The sequence below is a fragment of the Xyrauchen texanus genome, chromosome 29 (genome assembly GCF_025860055.1).
Source record: "Xyrauchen texanus isolate HMW12.3.18 chromosome 29, RBS_HiC_50CHRs, whole genome shotgun sequence".
NCBI lineage: Eukaryota > Metazoa > Chordata > Actinopteri > Cypriniformes > Catostomidae > Xyrauchen > Xyrauchen texanus.
Window position 1 is genome coordinate 28,191,110 of NC_068304.1, and position 22,910 is coordinate 28,214,019.

At 40.6% G+C, this 22,910-nt stretch overlaps 1 long non-coding RNA gene across 1 annotated transcript; it reads right to left on the bottom strand.

The window, feature by feature from the left end:
• Positions 1 to 5,787: 5,787 nt before the first annotated feature.
• LOC127622840 (uncharacterized) lies at positions 5,788 to 15,477 on the bottom strand. The gene is made up of 2 exons (XR_007968015.1): positions 7,104 to 15,477; positions 5,788 to 5,980 (listed from the first exon to the last, which is right to left on the bottom strand). It is a non-coding gene; the product is annotated as an uncharacterized LOC127622840 (long non-coding RNA).
• Between the last annotated feature and the right edge of the window lie 7,433 nt (positions 15,478 to 22,910).

The window sequence follows — 22,910 nt, forward strand, 5'->3', positions numbered from 1 at the left end:
CTGCAATGTTGAGTCATAAGTAGTTCCAGAGGAAATGGTAAACATTGGGGCTGTGCATGGAATTGAGCAAAAATGATTTTCCATTACTGCATTCACACAGTTCAGTATTCCACAAAACACTAGTTTTGATTAGTATTGTGCTATGATACTGATACTTTTAATAAAGTTTTGTAGATATTTTCTTTTCAAAAGTGGGTCTGATTTAGTGTAGAACGTGCTGCTAAAATTCACAGACCTTTTGAGGACCTTATCGTTCCCCCCTTATCACAGGGCCAGGCCCTGACAACATCACTATTCACAGATATTGATATTTGTTTATAAACATTGATCATACAGTATTTTCTGATAACATATTCAGTATAATTTTGTTCAGATATTGATTCTGTTCAGTATTAGCCTGCATTATTGGTTCAACAATGCAAAACCTGACATGGGTGAACAATACAATCCTTGTGAAAGGAACATAATGAGTTAAGAGAAAACAAAGTTTTCTTGCTCAGATCCAGTTTCCATCTGGCTACTTCTCTCTCTGCCCTCTAGATTTCAGAGAGAGAAGCAGCGAGATGAAAATTCCATCATTTAAACTGATGGAAGAGGATAAACAAAAGCCAAACCAAAGGCTTTATTTCTTCAACATATCTGTTGAGTTCAGTTTTTCCTCACAGCTAATGCTTGTTTCATCAAAAACGTAACAAAAAGTATTCACCCCCTCAAACATCTTCATTCTTTGTTGTTTTACATCATTGAAACAAACTGGATTTAATTAGGCTTCTTTCCACCAATCAAAATATATATTTTTTTAATGAAAACTATTTAATGAGAAAGTGAAAATAAATCTCTAAAAATATTCAAGATTATAATATATATATATATATATATATATATATATATATATATATATATATATATATACAGGTGAAACTCGAAAAATTAGAATATCGTGCAAAAGTTCATTAATTTCAGTAATTCAACTTAAAAGGTGAAACTAATATATTATATAGACTCATTACAAGCAAAGTAAGATATTTCAAGCCTTTATTTGCTATAATTTTGATGATTATGGCTTACAGCTTATGAAAACCCCAAATTCAGAATCTCAGAAAATTAGAATATTACATGAAATCAATTAAAAAAAGGATTTTAAATACAGAAATGTCCGCCCTCTGAAAAGTATAATCATGCATATGTACTCAGTACTTGGTTTGGGCCCCTTTTGCATTAATTACTGCCTCAATGCGCGTGGCATGGATGCTATCAGCCTGTGGCACTGCTGAGGTGTTATGGAAGACCAAGATGCTTCAATAGCGGCCTTCAGCTCTTCTGCATTGTTTGGTCTCATGTCTCTCATCTTTCTCTTGGCAATGCCCCATAGATTCTCTATGGGGTTCAGGTCAGGCGAGTTTGCTGGCCAATCAAGCACAGTAATACCATGGTCATTGAACCAGGTTTTGGTACTTTTGGCAGTGTGGGCAGGTGCCAAGTCCTGCTGGAAAATGAAGTCAGCATCTCCATAAAGCTTGTCTGCTGAAGGAAGCATGAAGTGCTCTAAAATGTCCTAGTAGACGGCTGCGTTGACTCTGGACTTAATAAAGCACAGTGGACCAACACCAGCTGATGACATGGCTCCCCAAACCAACACAGACTGTGGAAACTTCACACTGGACTTCAAGCATCTTGGATTGTGTGCCTCTCCATTCTTCCTCCAGACTCTGTGACCTTGGTTTCCAAATGAGATGCAAAATTTGCTCTCATCAGAAAAGAGGACTTTGGACCACTGAGCAACAGACCAGTTCTTTTTTTCTTTAGCCCAGGTAAGATGTTTGACATTTGAAGCCCATGTCCAGGACCCGTCTGTGTGTGGTGGCTCTTGATGCAGTAACTCCAGCATCAGTCCACTCCTTGTGAAGCTCCCCACACATTTGAATGGCCTTTTCCTGACAATCCTCTCCAGGCTACGGTCATCCCTGCTGCTTGTGCACCTTTTTCTTCCACACTTTTCCCTTCCACTTAACTTTCTATTAATGTGCTTTGATACAGCACTTTGAGAACATCCAACTTCTTTTGCAATTACCTTTTGAGGCTTTCCCTCCTTGTGGAGGGTGTCAATGATGGTTTTCTGCACAACGGTCAGGTCAGCAGTCTTCCCCATGATTGTGAATTCAACTGAACCAGACTGAGAGACCATTTAAAGGCTCAGGAACCCTTTGCAGGTGTTTAGCTGATTAGAGTGTGACACTTTGAGCCTACAATACTGAACCTTTTCACAATATTCTAATTTTCTGAGATTCTGAATTTGGGGTTTTCATAAGCTGTAAGCCATAATCATCAAAATGATATCAAATAAAGGCTTGAAATATCTTACTTTGCTTGTAATGAGTCTATATAATATATTAGTTTCACCTTTTAAGTTGAATTACTGAAATTAATGAACTTTTGCATGATATTCTAATTTTTCGAGTTTCACCTGTATATTCATATTCATGATTTCATAGGCATTCAATTTAATGACATTTTATGACTTGTGAAACCAATTGTTTAGAAGTCACATAAATAGTTACATATAAATGGAGATCACTTCTGTAAAGTCAATGGGATTCAATTGATATTATAGACCATTTCGATAAGTGCATACTTTGTAGCTAACAGCCAACATTTACCTGAAGTGACTTATCTAGACATGTTGTAGAAACTGAACGCATCTACAATACGTAAGGGAGGTGATGAAAGTGTATAATAATTTCTTCTACAGAAGCTTCTATACTGCTCCAGTTAAAAATGTCTCTGCTTTAATGAAAAGGAGGAGGCAGGAACCAGCAGAAAAGTCAACATAACTTTATTGACATAAATGTACTTAAACAAAATACATGTGTCTCTCTCTTGAACTGGTGCTTCTGGCTCGCCAATTCAGCACCGGGCAAGCGTCCTGACAGCCCAGCCACAGCCTCATCTTTGTCACACTCCTCAACCACCCGATTCAGACCGGGGAAATCTCAGGAATTCAAGCAATGTGCTGTATGAAGTGGAAACATCATCAAATATAACATGAGGCATAAACACACCCAGTCCATAGACACTAAACTTCTACATATTTCTCATCTAAGATGTTGTCTGGATAAATCTCTTTTTCACAAAGTAAATAGATCACATCTTCGGTAGAAGAACAGATAACTATAGGGTTTAGGAAAGTGGTGAATGTGTACACGAGGTTCATTTTGTCTCTATAGTAGTGTCACATGCAGATGTTTCACAATAGGTCTGTGGATTTGATCAAGAATGGAAGTTCTACCAACACATTTGAAAATCAACAAAATGTTAAGATAAATATGCAATTTGCTTCTCTGATTAATTAAACACTTTTCTTTTTCTTTTTTTCTTATCACAAAAGCCTTGATTGGTAGCTGGACATGAAGGGAAAGACTTAACGAAGTAAATTAACAAAACTCTAAGTGGTTTGACAATTTAAGCATGCTCATTTCATTTGACCCCAGCATGCTCATTTGACCCATTGAATTCTGAGATGAGACCAGCTGCCATCTTCGGGTCTGCCCGCCCAGTCTGAGGCCGATGCAGTGCTGGCCGCCGCAAGTGTCGTGTTGGACTGGAACCCCTTCATCCTCCCCTGAGCCCTTGCTGCTAGATGATTGGTTCCTGTACTCCCCTCCCATCCTGGAGGGAGGTGTTGCCCTTCCAGCCGTCCTTCTGCCGGCAAGTTTTCCCCACCTCTCTGGGAGAGAGAGGGGAGAGTGATAGAGCGAGGGGGAGAGACAGAGAGATAGAGAGAGACAGAGAGAAAGAGGAGAGAGACAGAGAGAAACCTGCTTGCCAGTCCATGGACACGCCATCACTAGGTCTTCAGCCACTTATCTGCCTTCTGGCGGATGGCAGCCAAACATCTCCTGGCAGAGGGCACCGAGTCCTCCGACCCCTAGCAGACAGTAATGGCTCCTCCTCTTCCTTGGTCTGATGAGACCAAAATTAAGCCTTTTGGTTATAAGAATAATATGACATGTAATAAAATTACCCAATCTGCTGAATTAATGACAAGAACAATCCCCCATTTCCTGAAATTCTGAAAAGTGCCATCCCCTAAATTTTTGCATAAAAATTCAAACCTTTCCCTATGGCGCTACAAATAGCAAGCAAGCAATAACAAGCAAGCACTGTGTCACAGGTTGTGGTCCCATTCAGGGGTGGATCTAGAAAAATATTTAGGGGGTGGCGAGAGGGGGGCAGGAATTTTTGAGGGGTGGCAACATATGGCAGACTTATATATACTTAATTTAATAACGTTTATCACAGTTTGATGAGAAATAGTATTTACACACTACAAAAGGGCACAGGCTGCCATTTACAAACTCATAAAGACAAACTTAATCTCATGCAGTCAATGTCTTGCATTTGAGGTTTCATGTGAAACAGTTCATATTAGGAATAAGTGACCATACAATGTGATCTCACTTAATAGGAGATATAAGTATGATTGAAGTAAGGGCATTATCACCGGAAAGGCATTAAGTCTCTTGCCGCTCTGGCGTCATCTCGTGCTGCATTCAGTGCAGTTGGACATTGGAGATTCGAACTCGTAAATTGTCAAATTGGCCATAACTTTTCATTCTTTGCTGCCAACTGGGGTGGCAGCAGGGGTGGCAAAGTATTCTTTTAGGGTGGCATTTGCCACCCTATGCCACCCCGGTAGATCCGCCCCTGGTCCCATTGAAGCCAAGAAGAAATCATTTTAGGTTAAACAATGATGAGCACGATTCTGAGGTTGCATTTTTGCTCTACTCCACTGATGGTTAGGTTTCTGATTAGGGTTAGGGGCTGGGGTTAATAAAATATGCTTTCCTTTTGACTGCATTACATTTTTTACAACTTAAAATGCAACTCACTTTTGGCACCACTTTGTGGACATTAGACACATAAACTGGTCAACAGCACTTCCAGATTCAGCCTTCAGAGATAGTAGTTTGAATTTCAGTAAGCTCAGGTTTAACCTTCTGTTGGAAGTTTTGGGAAGGTAGAAAGTAAAATAAACACAACAAAATACAGGGCAATCCTTTTGAAAAACCTGATATTGTCTGCAAGATGGATGCTCCGAGGTTATTAAAGGTGGACTCGGTAGGTTTTGGTTCATGTCATCTTTTTTACACTGATGGAAGAGGATCCAAAAAAAATACCAATCAAGATGCTTTATTTCTTCAACAACTCTGTTGAGTTCAGTTTTCCCTCACAACTAATGCTTGGTTCATCATAAGTTCCTAGAAAAAAGTGTTCACCCCCTCAAACATTTTCATTCTTTGTTGTTTTACAAAATTGAAACACACTGATTTAATTTGGCTTCTTTCCACCAATCAAAAGAAAAAAGCTAATGAAAAACAATTTATTGCCAAAGTGAAAAAAACTCTAAGAAATATTTAACATTATAATGTATATATTCAAATTCCTGATTTCATAAGCATTCACCCCATTTAATATGACACTTTATCACTTGTGAAGCCAATTGTTTATAGAAGTCACATAAGTAGTTACCTATAAATGGAGATCACTTCTGTAGTTAATGGGTTTGTAATTGATATGACAGACCATTTCTAAAAGCGCATACTTTCTAGCTCGCTTCCAACATTTACCTGAAGTGACTTATCTAGACCTGTTGTTGAAACTGAACGCCTCTACAATATGTAAGGGAGGTGATGAAAGTGTATAATAATTTCTTCTACAGAAGCTTCTATACTACTCCAGTTAAAAATGTCTCTGCTTTAATGAAAAGTAGGAGGCTGGAACCAGCAGAAAAGTCAACATAACTTTATTGACATAAATGAACTTAAACAAAATACATGTGTCTCTCTCTTGAACTGGTGCCTCTGGCTCGCCAATTCAGCACCGGGCAAGCGTCCTGACAGCCCAACCACAGCCTCATCTTCGTCACACTCCTCAACCACCCGATTCAGACCGGGGAAATCTCAGGAATGCAAGCAATGTGCTGTATGAAGTGGAAACATCATCAAATATAACATGAGGCATAAACACACCCAGTCCATAGACACTAAACTTCTACATATTTCTCATCTAAGATGTTGTCTGGACAAATGAGTTGAAAATATTGCACTGGTGAATTGGTAGGTCTAAAAGGGTGTACGGACAGAAAGTCTGTGGAATTCAACAGTAGACAATAAGAAATATGATATTTTTTCCCTCCAACATTGTCTAGAAAACAGTACCTAGTCTAAATAAATATATAACAGGAATCTATCTCTTTTTCACAAAGTAAATAGATCACATCTTCGGTAGAAGAACAGATAACTATAGGGTTTAGGAAAGTGGTGAATGTGTACACGAGGTTCATTTTGTCTCTATAGTAGTGTCACATGCAGATATTTCACAATAGGTCTGTGGATTTGATCAGGAATGGAAGTTCTACCAACACATTTGAAAATCAACAAAATGTTAAGATATGCTGCCAAGGTAAATATGCAATTTGCTTCTCTGATTAATTAAACACTTTTCTTTTTCTTTTTTCTTATCACAAAAGCCTTGATTGGTAGCTGTACATGAAGGGAAAGACTTAACGAAGTAAATTAACAAAACTCTAAGTGGTTTGACAATTTAAGGCACTGTCTAGTCTGCTGCTTAGGCATGGCATTGTAATCTAGTGTTGAAATGGGTGTGCTAAAAAGAGTCAGAGCTCATTAAAGTGTGACCCAAACCTGAGAATCGGAGAAGAATTGGGGTAAAGTCTACAGTACATGTCCAAAACAAAATGAGAAGCTATGTGTTGGTGGTGTTGTGGAAGGGTTTTGAAAGTACAAGATATATGACACAAGCTTACTTCATTCCCTCAGTATTTACTGAAGCACTGTACTGTATACACTTGCATTGCTAAAATCTTGTCTTGTGGGAATATATGTGGGGACTCAATGTTTCATTAAGTCATACCTTAAGTTATTACAAAGGAAAAAACAAAGTACTGACTTGAAAAGAAGCCTCCTAAGCATTAAACGTTAAGGGCAAATCCTAATATTAAGGAAATGCTAAATAGCACAATGCAAAGGTTTTATGACATGAAGAAGAACAAATAAACAACAATTATACTCTGCAAGACTTACCTTTATAGGAAGGGTGTTTCTTAATAAAATCTCTGAAGCGTAGGATATGTGGTTTACGGACTGCCTTGCATTCTGCAGTTCTTTTCATGGAAAATGGAAAATATTATCAAAATAGTCTGAAAAAACAGAGGAAAGGGGAGGGAATATCCATAGATGTGATATTTAAGGAACAAAGAGAACTTGAGGAGTAATACAAGCCCTGCCCTAGACATGGTTGTTTATGCACAACTTGAAAACTATGGGAATTCATTTGCATAAAATAATGTTTTGCCTACAGAAAATCTTAGCTATAAACCATGCAATAAAATGCAAGATCAGAAAAGACAAAAAAGGCTATGAGAAAGAAAGAAGACACCAGAATAAGAAGGGAGAAAAAAAGGGAATTGAAAGAAAATGAGACTGATTTCAAGATATACTTTTATGCTCTTAGTACAAGTCTTATGTTTCGAGACAGGAATGTTTTTATGAAGTGTGAGATCTTGGTATTGTTACAGGTATCGTTGAACAAAATACATTATTTGCAATATATTCTATGGCAATCAATTAAAGGTGTGCGGTTTGGCTTTTTCAAATAATTCTTAAATTGTCATCTTTGTGGTAGAAGAATGAGATTGTAAAGAAGTCAATGGAAAGGAGGAGGCGAGAACCGGCTTGATAATGTAAACAATATTTTAATTATAAACTTAAAAGACAACAACACACATGACGGACATGTCCGTAAACCATCTCTCTCTCCCGCACAATCCCTCTCGGAGGCTTGATTAGCCTGATAAGGGACCGGGTGTTTATCACCATGACCCGGCCCCGCCCTCCGCCCTGCCACAGAGGTATAAGCAACATTACCAACTATTTATTGTGCTTAAATGTGGATTTACAGGGAGGGTTTACATGTAGGTGGTCTAGGTGTTCTTGGGGTATACAGTTTGGGATTTTGGGGATGGATAAGAAATGGCTAGCATCTGTGTATTATCATATACTACATTAAGAAAGGATGAATTATAGCCCCCCCCCAAAAAAAAAAAAAAATCAACGATGCATACAAATAGCACAATAAAAAACAACAACAATAACTGATAATAGTAGCTGGCATAAAATAGTAGCATAAAAGGGGTATGACTAACCCACTTGGTGTGATGTGTCCCATGTTCAAATCCCAGATGAAGATGTTTTGCAATTTTAACCATTCTATTAAACAATTGAACTCACCTATTGACACTGTGAATGTTGTTTTGGAGGTGTTTAAATAGGCAATTCTCTCCTCTGTCATAAACTATTTTTTTAACTTCTTTTCTTTTTTTGATCACAAAAGCCTTGATTGGTAGCTGGACATGAAGGGAAATACCTTAGACATAAATCACAAAGCAACTAAGAGATGAGGAGCAGAAATTGAAAGCCGGTGTAAATTAACATTTTCTCAAAATTCTAAGAGTTTTGACATTTTATGGCAAATTCCAGGCTGCCGCTTATGCATGGCATTGCGGTCTAGTGTTGAAATGGTCGTGCCAAAAAAGTCGGAGCTCATCAAAGTGTGACCTTTGAGATTTGAGTTCAAACATGTCTACAGTACATTTCAAATGAAAATAAGAAGCTACGTGTTTGTTGGTGGTGCAGTGGAAGGTTTTTAAAGTACAAGTTTACACAAGCTTACTTCATTCCCTCAATATTTTACTGAAGTACTGTAATGTACTTTACTGTACTGTATACACTTGCATTGCTATAATAATAGAATCATGAAATACTTATCAATAATTACACATTACACACTAAAATTACATAACCATGAGAAATAAGCAAGGAAAGAACATGTACAAACATTAATGAAACATAGAAAAACAATATAAATATAATAATAATGAGTGCACAAAGTTGTACAACTATAAAACATAAATATAAAGGACATATCTTAAATTATATTGAGAGGGAAATTATATTGAAATACAGCTTCACTTATATTCTCATGGACGCACAATAATTAAGGATGATTAGTTGATTAGTCGCAAATTCATGGCGTTGACCAATAGGAAGTTGCTTGGTTTTGCAGTGACCTCTCTCTGGACAGTGCTTCATACATAACTACACTTAATATTCACTGTCCTCACTCAATAGACAAGGAAATTATTGTAGCATTGAATTTCTTTATAATTTCACTTTCCCAGAGTATAAAGTGCAGTTTAAAAAAAGGCTGCTTGATGATTCATTTTTGCTGGTTTCACAAATACTTCACTTCCCCCACTCCTACACCCACGTGGAATTCCGCCATGCAAACTCAAGCCAACAGGGAAGACTTCCTCTGTTCCCAAACTTTCTGCTATTTATTAATAACATTTGCCTGCCTACAACCACAAGAATTTCAGCATGGATGTTCAGGATATTTGGATCTCTGTCAGAGCATCCTCAGGATGTAAATAATATAAATAAAATCTGTATATATACACAACATAATGTAATAAATCATTTCCCCAAAAAAATGCCATATCTTACAACCCCCAAATACAATTTTAATGTTTTTTATTGAAGTTTGTTGTGTTAAGTCTTAATGGAAACTATTTAGACTCATGAAAAGGCAGAACATATTTTACTGATTATATATTGTACTTTTCATGGTGGTCAAATTAATAGCCCTCTTTAGGCAGAGCTTATTCAGTCTGTCCATATCTGTGCTCATTGTATCTTCATCACACACCCTCAAATTTTGTCACAATGTTCTTCCTTCCTGACATTGACAGTCATTGGCTCAAGGCAAGCAGATGTAAGTAATCTAACAGTGAGTATTGATAATATCAGGCCTGTATATGACAGTCAGAATTCAATAACTTGCAAAAGCAAACACTGTAAAAATTAAAAGATACTCTTTTTAGGGTTCCTCAGTTGGAACCTTTGGATATCCACCAGGCACCTTTTCTAGGTCTCTTAAGCTACGTCCACACTAATCCATTTAAGTTTGAAGCCTCTGTTTTCAGTTACATAACTTTTCCAAAGTATGTGGTTATGGAGAGCATTTTCAAAAGTCTCCGGATGAGAGGCATAAACTTATCAAATAGACTGAATGTGGATGTGGCCTCAGAGACCTAAAAGAGTGCCTGAAAAATCTCCAGAGGTCAGAGATCAATTTGGCTATTAAGGGACCCCAAATGATACTTTGAGAATCTATTTTTACAGTGAGTCCAAAGGGCTGGAGGTTTCAATTTTGTATCTCATATGCTACTGAATCTACTTACTGTTTTATAGCTAACTGAATGAGTGCTGGGACAAAACTCTTTACAAAACTGACAATATAAGTTTATGTATAAAGAAATTATTTTTGATTAATCTGCTCAATGTGTTCAGAGGCATTCACTTATGTTTTGAGGTACAAAAGAAGTATATATTTTTTAAATACACCACCCATCCCCCCATTCCCCACCCCAGTTTTATGTAATTAACCCTGCCAAACAAGTAGGTTTTCAAGAAATATCAGCTCAGTTATGGATGGAGGGCATGTCCTGGCAACAGTAAGATACTCCACAAGACACATTTACTGCTTGTTTGACAGGTGGCCAGATGATTCAGGCACATTGACGCATGTTTTATGATTTAATGAGGTTTTATTCAGGACATTCAGAGCAGGGATTTCTGAGTTTGGACCAGGCTAGACACAGTAGTTGGAAAAAGTAATAATAACAGACTCTTTCTCAAAAAGAACTTTATTTGGTCTTATATCATTTTAACACTTAAGTGACTAACATTAGAATTAACCAACAATTAGCATTAATTATCTTTAGCAACTACCAGAATAGGAACCAGAATCAATTAACTCACAGGAAAAGCATTATGGTGCTCCATGGTACCATCTAGTGGATGACAGACTTAACAGAATACCAGTGTTTCCCATTACTTAACTGGATGCTGATGGCCCGCCACAGTCTAATTTGACCCGTCACAGTCTCATAATGAACCGAAAACATTTTTACACTTATCATCCTAAATATTTTTGCACTTCTCAGTCTCGTAATAACATCAAATAAAAGGTTGCATTTTCTGCTCTCTCTCGCACGCCAGTCAGCTCAAGTCAGTTCAGTCAGCTCACCCGCTGCTGTAAACTCACTTGCTCACACACACTCGCAGATATATGCACTGGAGTATTCCAAGATCCGTCTAATGTTATTTAGTTGAGGAGGATGACAAATCTTTAATTACTAAAGTAATGTTAACTAACAATAAATGTATCCACTGCATTTATTTAAACACTGCTCCAGACACAATTTATCATAATCAGTATACAAGGGCAAACAGATAATATTACTGCCGAAGTTAGAATCATGACGATTAACCTGTTGATAAGCAAAACCCCCGCATGCGGTAGTGACGTCACTATTTAAATTTAATATATAATTTACCATCTATATATGTAATTTATGTTAACAATTTATACATATTTTCAAAGGTCTAAAGGTTCAACATTGATATCTGATCTCTGTTTCACGATAGCAATGCTCCAGTAACAGCAATTTAGTTATTTGTGCCAGGAGTACAAATGAAAACTTGCAATATCAAAACGGGACTTCATACATTTGTTATGAAAACGCGATCGCTTGATGAATCCAGTTCAACACACTTGGGTCAATTGTTCATGACATGCGTTCATTGAAAAACATCCAATAGCACTTTTTGTCTATAAAAGTGATAAATCTGAGAAATATTGATATATTCTCCATTGTTTACATGAGATGTCGCCTGAAAGAATTACCCTTCATCATCATTCTTCAACAAACTACGCAATCTGAGCAGCATTCATATTGTAAAACTGTATAATATCTTATATATTAGAGTCTCCTAAACAAAACAAGTCTGTCTCCAAAGTCTATTTTAAAAAATACGGCATAGTTTTATTCATAATATGTAACAAGCAGTGCAGTCAGATTTTGTGTCATCTTGAAAGGCGAAGCCTTAATTTTACTCTGTACACCAGCAGCGATTTTACAGAGAAAAAAGCTTGCAGGAACCTCATTTTTTGTTAGATCATCTTCAAATTTGAAACATAACTTCTTTAGACTTGTGTCTTTGTACTTGCTATACATTTCAGCTTCTCTAACTTAAAAAAATGAACAACATATATTAATTCTGAAACTTGGGAAATAAAGCCCAACGTGTCTTCTTTCAAAAGGTGTCCATACTCCAAAGGGTCCAGTAATACAACCATTGAAGTTCAGGTATGTCATTTTCATGGTTTGTACTCAAAAAGGGGGTGCGTATCAATAGGTTAATGTCATAGTTACTGTTGTAATCTCCGTTCCCCGATGGAAGGAACGAGACGTTGTGTCGATTGTACTGACACAAGGGGTCTCTTCTGAGAGCCTCGCGTACCTCTGAACTTGAGAAAAGGCCAATGTCAAGTTGGCAGACAGAATTTGCATGCCCCGCCCTCGGACAAACGGGTATAAAGGGGAGCGGGGGAGTGAATGTCAAACAGGTTTTCACCACTTACAGTGGTAAGGATAGTGACGTGGCAAAGGGAACACAATGTCTTATTCCTTCCATCGGAGAACGGAGTTTACAACAGTAATCATAACGTTCCCCTTCTGTCACTCACTCGACATTGTGTTGATTGTAGTGACACAAGGGGTCCCACTTCAAAACGCCATGCACTACCCCTGTTACGTGACTGCCGAGCCAGGTGCAAGCAGGCTGCTGCGTGCTAGAAGCAGCTGGGTCGGCCGCACGTAAGACACAGCTCCGGGGCAGCGAGGACTGCCCAAGGGAGATGCGGGTCCTGCCAGCAGGTGGACCATATTGCGGAAAATATCAAAGGGAGATGCCTGAAGCGGGAACTAGGCCTGTGGAGCCCAAACCCAACACGCAGCACTCAACTCGGGGTGGGTCTGGCGGTGAATTCCTCCACTGAATTTGTCGGCCATAGGGCTAGGGAGGAAGAGCATCCAGGAAGCGAGAGCTAAGTGGCTAACCTGGGAAAGAAGGCACACTGGATCAGCTTGGTGAAGGGTGCAAGATGCAAGCGTATTACCGAGTTCTACCAGCTCGGATCTGACAAAACACGGGACGAGACAGACTCAACACTGAATTTGTAGAATTTAGCAAAGGTGCTGGGTGTTGCCCAGATGTCTTCTAGGGAGGTGCCATGGGCCAGTGCCCACGAGGATGCCATACTTCTAGTGTGCTCGAACTCGCAAGGGGGGGGGGGGGGCACGGCCTGGGTGTGATAGGTTAGGGGATAGCATCAACAATCCAATGAGCCAACCTCTGTTTGGAGACGGCGTTCCCTTTCCGCTGTCCACCAAAGTAGACAAAGATTTGCTCAGAGTATCTAGAGCCCAGCGTGCGATCCACATGGATACGCAAAGCACGTACCGGACACAGCAACATAGAGGCTGGGTCTGCCTCCTCCCGGGGCAGCTTCGCTTGCAGGTTCATGACCTAAACCCTGAAGGGGGTTGTAGGAACCTAGGGCACATAGCCGGTTGCATCTGCCGGACCGAAATCCAGGCAAGTGTCGCTGACAGAGAATGCTTGCAGGTCCCAAACCCTCTTGATGGAAGCGAGCATGATCAGGAGGGCGGTCTTCAAGGAGAGGGCTTTGAGCTCAACTGATTCAAGCGGCTCGAAAGGGAGTCTCTGAAGGCCTGAGAGTACCACTAAGAGATCCCGGGAGGGGAACAGGCTTGGCCGGGAAGGTTTCAACCTCTGGGCACCTCTTAAGGAAACTGATAATCAAGTCATGCTTAGAAAGGGACTTGCCGTCCAATGGTGGGCTGCGATAGCAGAAACATACACCTTCAAGGTGGAGGGGGACAGCCTCCCCTCCAACCTCTCCTGCAGGAATGAAAGCACTAACAGAACTGCGCATCTCTGCGGGTCTTCAGATCCGGAAGAGCACCAATTTGCGAACAGATGCCCCTTGAGGGTGTAAAGCTGCATGGGGGAGCTCTGGCTCGGTTGATCGTGTCTACAACTGTAGGTGGTAGACCACTTAAGTCTTCCGCGTCCCGTCCAGGGGCCCGACATGGAGGTTTCACTGGTCTGGGTGTGGTGCCAGAGGGTTCCCTGTCCCTGAGAAAGGAGGTCTTTCCTCAGGGGAATTTGCCAGGTAGGTGCAGTCGCAAGGAGCATGAGATCCGAGAACCAGATCCGAGTGGGCCAGTAATGAGCCACTAAGGTGACCTGTTCCCCGTCCTCCCTGACCTTGCACAGAACCAGTGCAAGTCTTCTCACTGGGGGAATGTATACTTGTGCAGCCCCCGGGGCCAGCTGTGTGCCAGCGTGTCTGTACCGAGAGGGGCCTCCGTTAGGGAGTACCAGAGTGGGCAGTGGGAGTTGTCTTTGGAGGCAAATAGATCTACCTGTGCCCCAAATCAGCTGGACCACCTGGTGGTGGAGCCTCCATTCTCTGTTAAGCGAGACCTGTCATGACCGCACATCCGCAGTCATGTTGTCCTACAGGCCTTGGAGGGGAATACTGGGTGGCTGGCGTTGAACAGCCTTTTCAGGACGCGTCTTTATAAAGATGCCCTTCCGCCCCTGTGTAGTTCCTGGATGCAGTAGAGTGCTCTCCGCTCCTGATGGCCACAGGCGCCATCTCGTGTGTCTGGGCAGCCATGACACCGAGGCAGCGTTTGTGGATGGCTCATGTTCTCACTGCGAGAACATGACCATGGGAACGTTGCGGTCGCGGCTTTCCTTCCTCAGAAGGAAAACCACACTATGCCCCCCACGTCGCTCCTTCTTCCCACCAGATTGAGGACGACCCGATTGGCGATGAAGGCGATTTGGGGATGGCAGCGGGCTCGGTTTTGCCGGGTATGTCCCTGCAAACCACCCACCCCCAACACGCCCATTGACTTCCGTCCGGGCTTGAGAGAACAGCGGCTCGCCTCACAGCCAGTCTGCCTGCCTATCCTCTTGAGCCCCCCGAGCTGGATGAGCTCGCCGCTGCATCGGAGAGTGGTCCGGCGTCTGACGCGGATGACTCAACTGGGCTGCTGCCTTCGGGCCAGCATGCCCAGGCAGAGGCTGACGACCAGATGTCCGACATGCTTGCCCGGGGCGCCGTCAGCATGGGGTTGGACTGGAACCCTCCGTCCTCCCTACAGTCTTCGCGGCTGGATGATTGGTTCCTCGGGTCTGTGCACTGCTCACAGCTGGAAGTGCATGTCTTTCTTCCCGGAAGTGCATGATGAGCTGATGAGCTCGTGGAGGACACCCTTCTCCACCCGTCACCGTGCCTCTCGCTCATCTGCTCTCAGAACCCTCGACGGCGGAGCGGCCCACGGTTACACGGGGGTCCCCCAGGTGGACAGAGCGGTTGCGATACATCTGTGCCCCGAGAACGCTGCCACCTGGCGGGGTCGCCCCTTGCTCCCCTCCAAGGCCTGTAGGATGACACCTTCACTGACTTCCAAAGCCTACAGTGCCACCGGACAGGCCGCTTCCGCCCTGCATGCCATGATCTCCTGCAAGTCCACCACGCCAAGGCTCTTTAAAATCTGCACTTGGGTAGTCCTGATCCTTATGTGCTGCAGGAACTGTGCTCAGTGACCGCCCTTGCCCTCAGGGCCACGAAGGTCACTGCGGTCACTCGGGCAGGCGATGGCCACTCTCGTGGTTCAGGAATGTCATCTGTGGCTGAACATGGTCGAGATGCGCGAAGTGGACAAGATACGCTTCCTCGACGCACCTAGCTCCCAGTTCGGCCTTTCTGGTGACACCGCCGAGGACTTCGCCCAGCAGTTCTCAGCGGTGAAAAAGCAGACAGAGGCCATATCTCACAACTGTTGTCCCCCGGCCAGCCGGGTCTGACGAGTCTAGAGGACGCCTCTGCGGGACCTCCTCCTCAGTCACTAACCCGCCCCCCGCCGGGTGTGCGGAGCAAGGTAAGTGCTTCGAGTCTTCTCTCAGCACCAGAGCCTCGGGACACGTTTTTGCCTCACGACGCCACATTACCTACTCCGCCCCACTGCAAAGCCCAGCCAGGTACGTCAAAAATAATCGTCCCCTTAGTGCCCCTAGCACGGATCTTGGACGCGTGGCTCTCGCTTCCCAATCCATCACGCTGGCTAGCCAGGACCATTCGACTCGGTTATGCAATTCAGTTTGCCAGGCCTTTTCTCATAGATCAGAGATGCAAAAGGCTCTCAAGAGAGACCCCTAGTGTCGCTTCTTTGACACAACATCTCGTTCCCTCAATCAAGGAACGGAGGTTACATTGTAACCCAGACATTTTAGATTAATGGTGTTTGTGTATGTGATCATTTTGATATGTTTGGTATTTTTTTATTAATTATTTTATTGTATTACTGTGAAGCACTTTGGTCAACTCTGTTGTTTTAAATGCGACATAAAGCTGAGCTGAGATTAAAGTGCAAATTCTGTGATTTTAATTATCTAAATATCCATTTTAAATGTACTGAGTGGTTTACAGTAGATTATTGTGATTAATAGATTAATGTTAACATGAATAATTCTCAATGTCAGTGGAGTTTCTAATGTCTGTGGAAACTAGTGGATTTATTTAAAATATGCAGCTCTTCCACATATGTTGGGGTGGTGTTGGCGTAGTGGGCTAAAGCACATAACTGTTAATCAGAATGTTGCTGGTTCGATCCCTACAGCCAACACCATTGTGTCCTTGAGCAAGGCAATTAAATCCAGGTTGTTCCGGGGGGATTGTCCCTGTAATAAGTGCATTGTAAGTCACTTTGGATAAAAGCGTCTGGTAAATGTAAATGTAAGAAATCACACTAGGACATGTCGCAATTTTAATTTGATTAATTTCAGTGTACAAGGAGTAACAGAGCACGTGTTTAAAATAAGCCTGTGAGCATTTAAAGCTGTCTTGTAGAGTCTGTGCTTGGTACTACTGGTGTTGTGTCGAAGTCTGTTGCCCTTATGTTTCCGCAGTTAGTGTCCAACATTAAACATAGGGGGTGACCTAAGATGAAACATAGGCAACAGACTTTGACAGCACTATTAAAATGTAACAGACTGTTCCCCCTATGTTTAATGTTTTATGGCGATACGGGGAACACTAACCGGGGAAACATAGGGGGAACAGACTTTGACACAACACTGGTACTGCAGAAACACTGCTATCATTACATCTTTTTTATTTTTGTATCGACTTGGTCCTAAGTACCAGTACTTTTGACAGCACTAGTTGAATTGTTTGGAAAGTTTATATTTTCTCATTCATTTGATGTGGGTAGAAACAGTGGGCCTTACTCATGCTGGAAACATCCAAAGAATTAATCAAATGCAGGAATTCTAAACAAACACTAGACAAAATAATATACTTAGCCAATCAGGAATTTTTCTTTACATTTTCTTCTATGTTTTCCATGCTTTTTATTTTTTAATTCCATGATTTATCAAAAATGTTGTTGTGTCAGTCATGCTGCACGCTGGTACTGGCTAGAGTCTGTGGTCGGTACTACAGAAACACTGCTATCATTGAATATTTTTTATATTAGTATTGCATTTTTTGGACAGTTTATATTTACCCTTTCATTTGATGTGGGTAGAAGCAGTAGGCCTTACACTGGAAACATCCAAAGAATGTATATAAAAAAAACAAAAATTAAAAAAAAAAAAAACACATTATCTTTACAGACCATTAAATCCTGAACATGAAACATCCAAAGAATTAATTACTTTAAATGCAGGAACTCTAAACAAACACTAGATTAAATAAAATACTTTCCCAATTAGGACATTTTCTTGTAATTTCCTTTTATGTTTTCAATGCGTTTTATTCTTTAATTCCATTATTTCTGGTATGTCTGTGTCTTTGGTGTCTGTCTTTGGGTGTGTGCTAAACTCTGGAATGTTCAGTACTGCCCTGGAAAGAATGAAAATCTTAATGTCTGCCACAATCTGCCTAGACTGATTCCATGTGAAAACATTTTGGTGTAACTGTCTACAGTATATTCAAAATTGCTGATGACAGACTACTTTAAATACAATAGGCATGCTAGTCTACATATTTCTGGAAAATATGTTCCTAATCACATATAAGTTAGTGCCCCTCAACATCTCAATGATATGAAAAACACATAATTTACAGTATATTGTCAACAATAAGCTAAACATTTGTGAGAATGTGTTCCTCAGTTTCTTAGTTATCGTGCAAGTGACACATTTTTCTTACACATGGCATGACAACATCAAAGCAACATGTCACACTTTCAGCCCTACTGAAAAGAGCAGCATAGATTGTATTTTGGATGCTGGTGTGCTGGGTACATTTGACATTGAAATTTGACCTGCTCAAACTTCTATACCAGCAAAACCACATTCAATGACCTGTTTAACTGGCAAGAACATGTTGCTTCAAGTTTACCATGCAATACCACCTGGGTTAAACAGCTTTAACAGAAAGATCATGCAAATCATTCAACTACACAAGTGTTTCTGGTGGACACAACCGCATGGCTGCTGTTTGTCGATACTTTTCAGTATTGATTGATTATAAGTATATTTTTAATAATAATATCTTCTCTTTCTTCATCTACCATCTTGGGTTACATTTTCTGCCAAGATCATCACGGTGCATTTTGGATCGTCTACCCCGGGGAAGGATACATAAGATGATACCTTGAATTTGGCCAAAACAAGATAACTTCCTTCACTTTGGAAGCGCACCTATGATGCCTCGGAAGGACGCTCTATGTTTTTGGAACAGACCCTATGTGTTGCACTTTCCTAATATAGAATGTTTTTGCATTTTTTAAATTGTGCATTCTATTTTAATAGTATGACCAAAAATAATAAGACCAAATTTAAAAAAAGTGACTGTAAATATTAAAGCTGATAGATGTTTTTGGGGCAGTGATTGCAAAACATATTTAAACCAATGTTTTCTGAATATGGTTTAGGAGTCATGGAAAATTCTGGACTTGGTGCCACTATAAATGTTTCCCCCAGACATTCATAAATTAGCACACATTGAAGAGTGATGGGAAACAACTGTGGATGGGGTGGAGGGTCAGGACAGGATGCCTGTCAGACTCTAACCTGCATTCCCACAGGAGCAGTTACTTAGCTATTTTTTTTTTTTTTTTTTTTATGTAGCCTTGATTATCAACTATAGTAAAATATACAGTAAGTCAACTGTACAAACTGCTATTGTTCCAAAGAAACTTGTGTGATCAGACTTTTGTAGTCTCTTACTCAAAATTAAATGTTAATGCAGAATGACAGATTCAGTCACCATTCAATTGTTAGATTCATTGTGTAGAAAAACGTACTTCCTAAAATCTCCTTTTGCGCTCCATGGAAGAAAGAAAGCCATATGGATTTGGACAAAGTCCCCTTTCAAGGCAAGTCATTTCACACAGCAGCCATCTTTGGAATGCTCCTGGGCAGACTGGGCAGCTATTTTCAATGTAAACATGTGGCATAAAAGTACAGGTCCTATCTACTTGAAAGGGGAAAGACAGAAATCTCCAAAAATGGTTGGTCAAGATTACAATCAAAGAACATATTTCAAATCAGCAGTAAAATCTGTCAACAACTGTATTAAAAATTGTGCTACTTTAGCTCAGATCACATTTAAAGACGATATTTGTAAGGCTGGTTCAGCTAATGCACATGTGCATTCTCTATTGATTGACAGGCGATGTCTGTATTTAAATGGTGATTGGCTTTTTTTTATCCACTGAACATTCAATCCCTAAATACCAGTGATCTGGGCTAAATAGTCTCTGGTTTGGAAACAACATGAGGGTGAGTAGATCACAGTTTTCATTCCTCATCCTTGTTCAGGCAAAGGTGACCTCTGATCTGTGTGAGAAACAGGCCAGTTGAAGGTTCCTGACCAGGAACCAGGTTGGGGATCAGGAATGACAGTAACACAATAAAAGACATACAGGACAAACTAGAGAACAAGACGAACTGGCACTGGACAGCACACACAAAGAGACAAAATTAGGGAGAGAAATCAAGCAGGTTAATAAAGGGCAGGTGTTACTAATGAAACAATAATGAGTAAACAAGGTGGCGGGATATGACGTAAGACAGAGTAGCATGTGGGGATACAGAAACAATAACAAAGCCATGTGCTCTCACAAGAAGGCAAAACATCCAATTGGCATGAGTGCACATCACCAAGACAATGAGATGATATACACTCATGCCAATTGACAAACAAGACGAGAGAAGACACTTGTGTGATAGTTTGGCCACAAACAGACACTGACACTTTACCGAAGTGACCGGACCTCAGCACAAACATGAAGACAGCTTGCGACCCGGTGTGCAGCTCAAAGCTAGAGCAACATGCATCTGTGGACACGAGAGACAGAAGCAAAGACCGACATAGATTATTGATGCGAGTGCATGCAGCCAAGATGACACAAGCGCAATGCATCCATGTCAATAACAGACAGACAAGCATCAAGACTGTCTGGGTCCCAACACAGACCGGAACCGAACTAGACAGGATGTCAGCACCCAGACACCATACTACAGACATGAAACACAACAGACAGAAGAGCGTGCCTCATTGAATAAAACTGAGACCGTACACTCACACAAAGATAGACATGGGTGGATAATACCAACGTCCTATCAGACCAAAACCCAGACTGACAGAGAGACAAAATTTAATTTTGCCACTTCTACAATTCCTACAGCATATCTGGATGCTGAAGCAAAAGCAGTTAAGAACCATTTCAACTGATGCCACTGTAATGCTACAGCCACAGTAAAGGACATTAAAGTTTGGGGGCATAAGCAAATATATTCACCCACAAAGGTTTTTAGCATAACTGCATAAATACTTCCATCTAAATATTTTATTTATTTATTTTTATTTATTTCTGTGGAATGACTACACACCCTGTTCACTAATGTTCCACATTTGTCAACGTTTCCAGAGCAGACTAAGCAAACACATATTTGGAGGGGGAAACAATTATGATTATCACCCACATTGGATGCTGTCTCCTGCATTCTAACAACTTGGAACACTATCTACATACGAAGGAGACACATGCAAGGTCAGAAATGAATATTTCAACTTTGCCCCAGTCTGAATTCCCAGAATGTTAATGAGGTTAACATCTGTACAGTAACGTCTACTTGTTAGAGCACACGTGATTACACAAAATATTTACAAGATTGTCATTCTGCCATTAGCAATTCAACTGCTGGAGCAGGCTCAGTTTGTTACAGACATGCTTCCGGAATGCTGCTGCTTGTAGATTCATATCTATAGTAGTCGATTTTCTAGCATTACCTACAGAAAATGATCCACCTGTATGCACTGGTTTGGTTTCAACAATCAGTTACATTATGATGACGCTCTTAAAATAAGATATAAATGAACAATAAAGTAATGTCTCATTCATCTATAACTTTTGATATAAAAACTCGTACATGGGACCTATGGATGGCATCATTAGGAACTTTAAGATCAATAGATATCATGCCGTGTCCATCAAGAGGTGTTCTTTAATGGTTCTATGTCTTCTGCTGTTTGTTTACACTGTATTATTACCTGCCTGCTGGGGAAGCTGTCAAACCAAGTGTACCGTAAGTTTGACTCTGTTAGACTGTAGTACATGATAAACATTTACAAGTAAAGAGGATCGTAATTGTTAATTGATCCACTGGGACGTAGTTATATGTTTTTAATAATATATTAAAATGATTAACGTTTAACATCATGATTGCAAATGCCATAACATGTCCTGAATTTGACAGTCCTGAACTTTATTTTTTTATGGAGTGACTGTAATGATCCCAATTTACCAGCAGATGTCAGCAGAGAAATAGATATCCAACCTTTACAATATGACTTCTCCTTTAAATACCATTTAATCATCATTAGCAAAGATATAGAATACCACATATTTTAAATGCCAACAATTAAGAGATCCACCAAAGAAATTGCAAGAAACTAAGGAACATTTGCAATTCAAAAGACTGTTCTCTACATTTTAATGTTAAATGGACACTGTATATTGTGTATATCGCCAAACTGGGCATTGAGGAGAATTTACAGAATTAAAGGACTTAAATATTAATGTTTTTTTTTTTACCCACACCTATCAAATCACTTCTGAAGAAATGGATTTAACTACTGGAGTCGTATGGATTACTTTTATGCTGCCTTTATGTGCTTTTTGGACCTTCAAAGTTCTGGCCAACATTCACTTCCATTGTATGGACCTACTGAGCTGAAATAGTCTTCTAAAAATCTTAATTTGTGTTCACCAGATGAAAGAAAGTCATACACGTCTAGGATAGAAGTAGAGTAAATTAGATCATTTAAATTTTGAACTATTCCTTTAAGAAATGCAGAGTTGTACACCCTGAAACATAATTGATTAGTATGGTGGTCATACCCGTCAACACTACAGTATTTGACACCCATCTCCCGCCCCCTCCCGTTTTGTTATTTCTCCCGTTAAACTCCCGTAATTTGTATGGCCCAACCTCGTTATATGAATAATAATATCAAAATATTATTCCAGGGTTGTCCAGTTGCTAGATCTTTTATGAAACACATCCGACAATGGCACAATTTGTATGCATTTAGCCCGCCTCTGCCATCCAGCACCGTCATCGTTGACGGGAAATGCTTGCACGTTGTGTTATGAACCCAACAGAGAGATGAGTGTCTGCCCGCCTCCCTTTTTTTCCAGCCCCCACTCAGCATAATAACAGAAGGGTTGTGGGAGGACCAGGCATTGCGAGGCCATGTTCTGCATCCACCTCTGCATTCAGAGAGTCTGTGTCCACAGCTCTTTGTTGCAAGTAGATGCAGTATCCACAGTTCAGGTTGATACTTCTGCAATGTCAAACAAGAACACT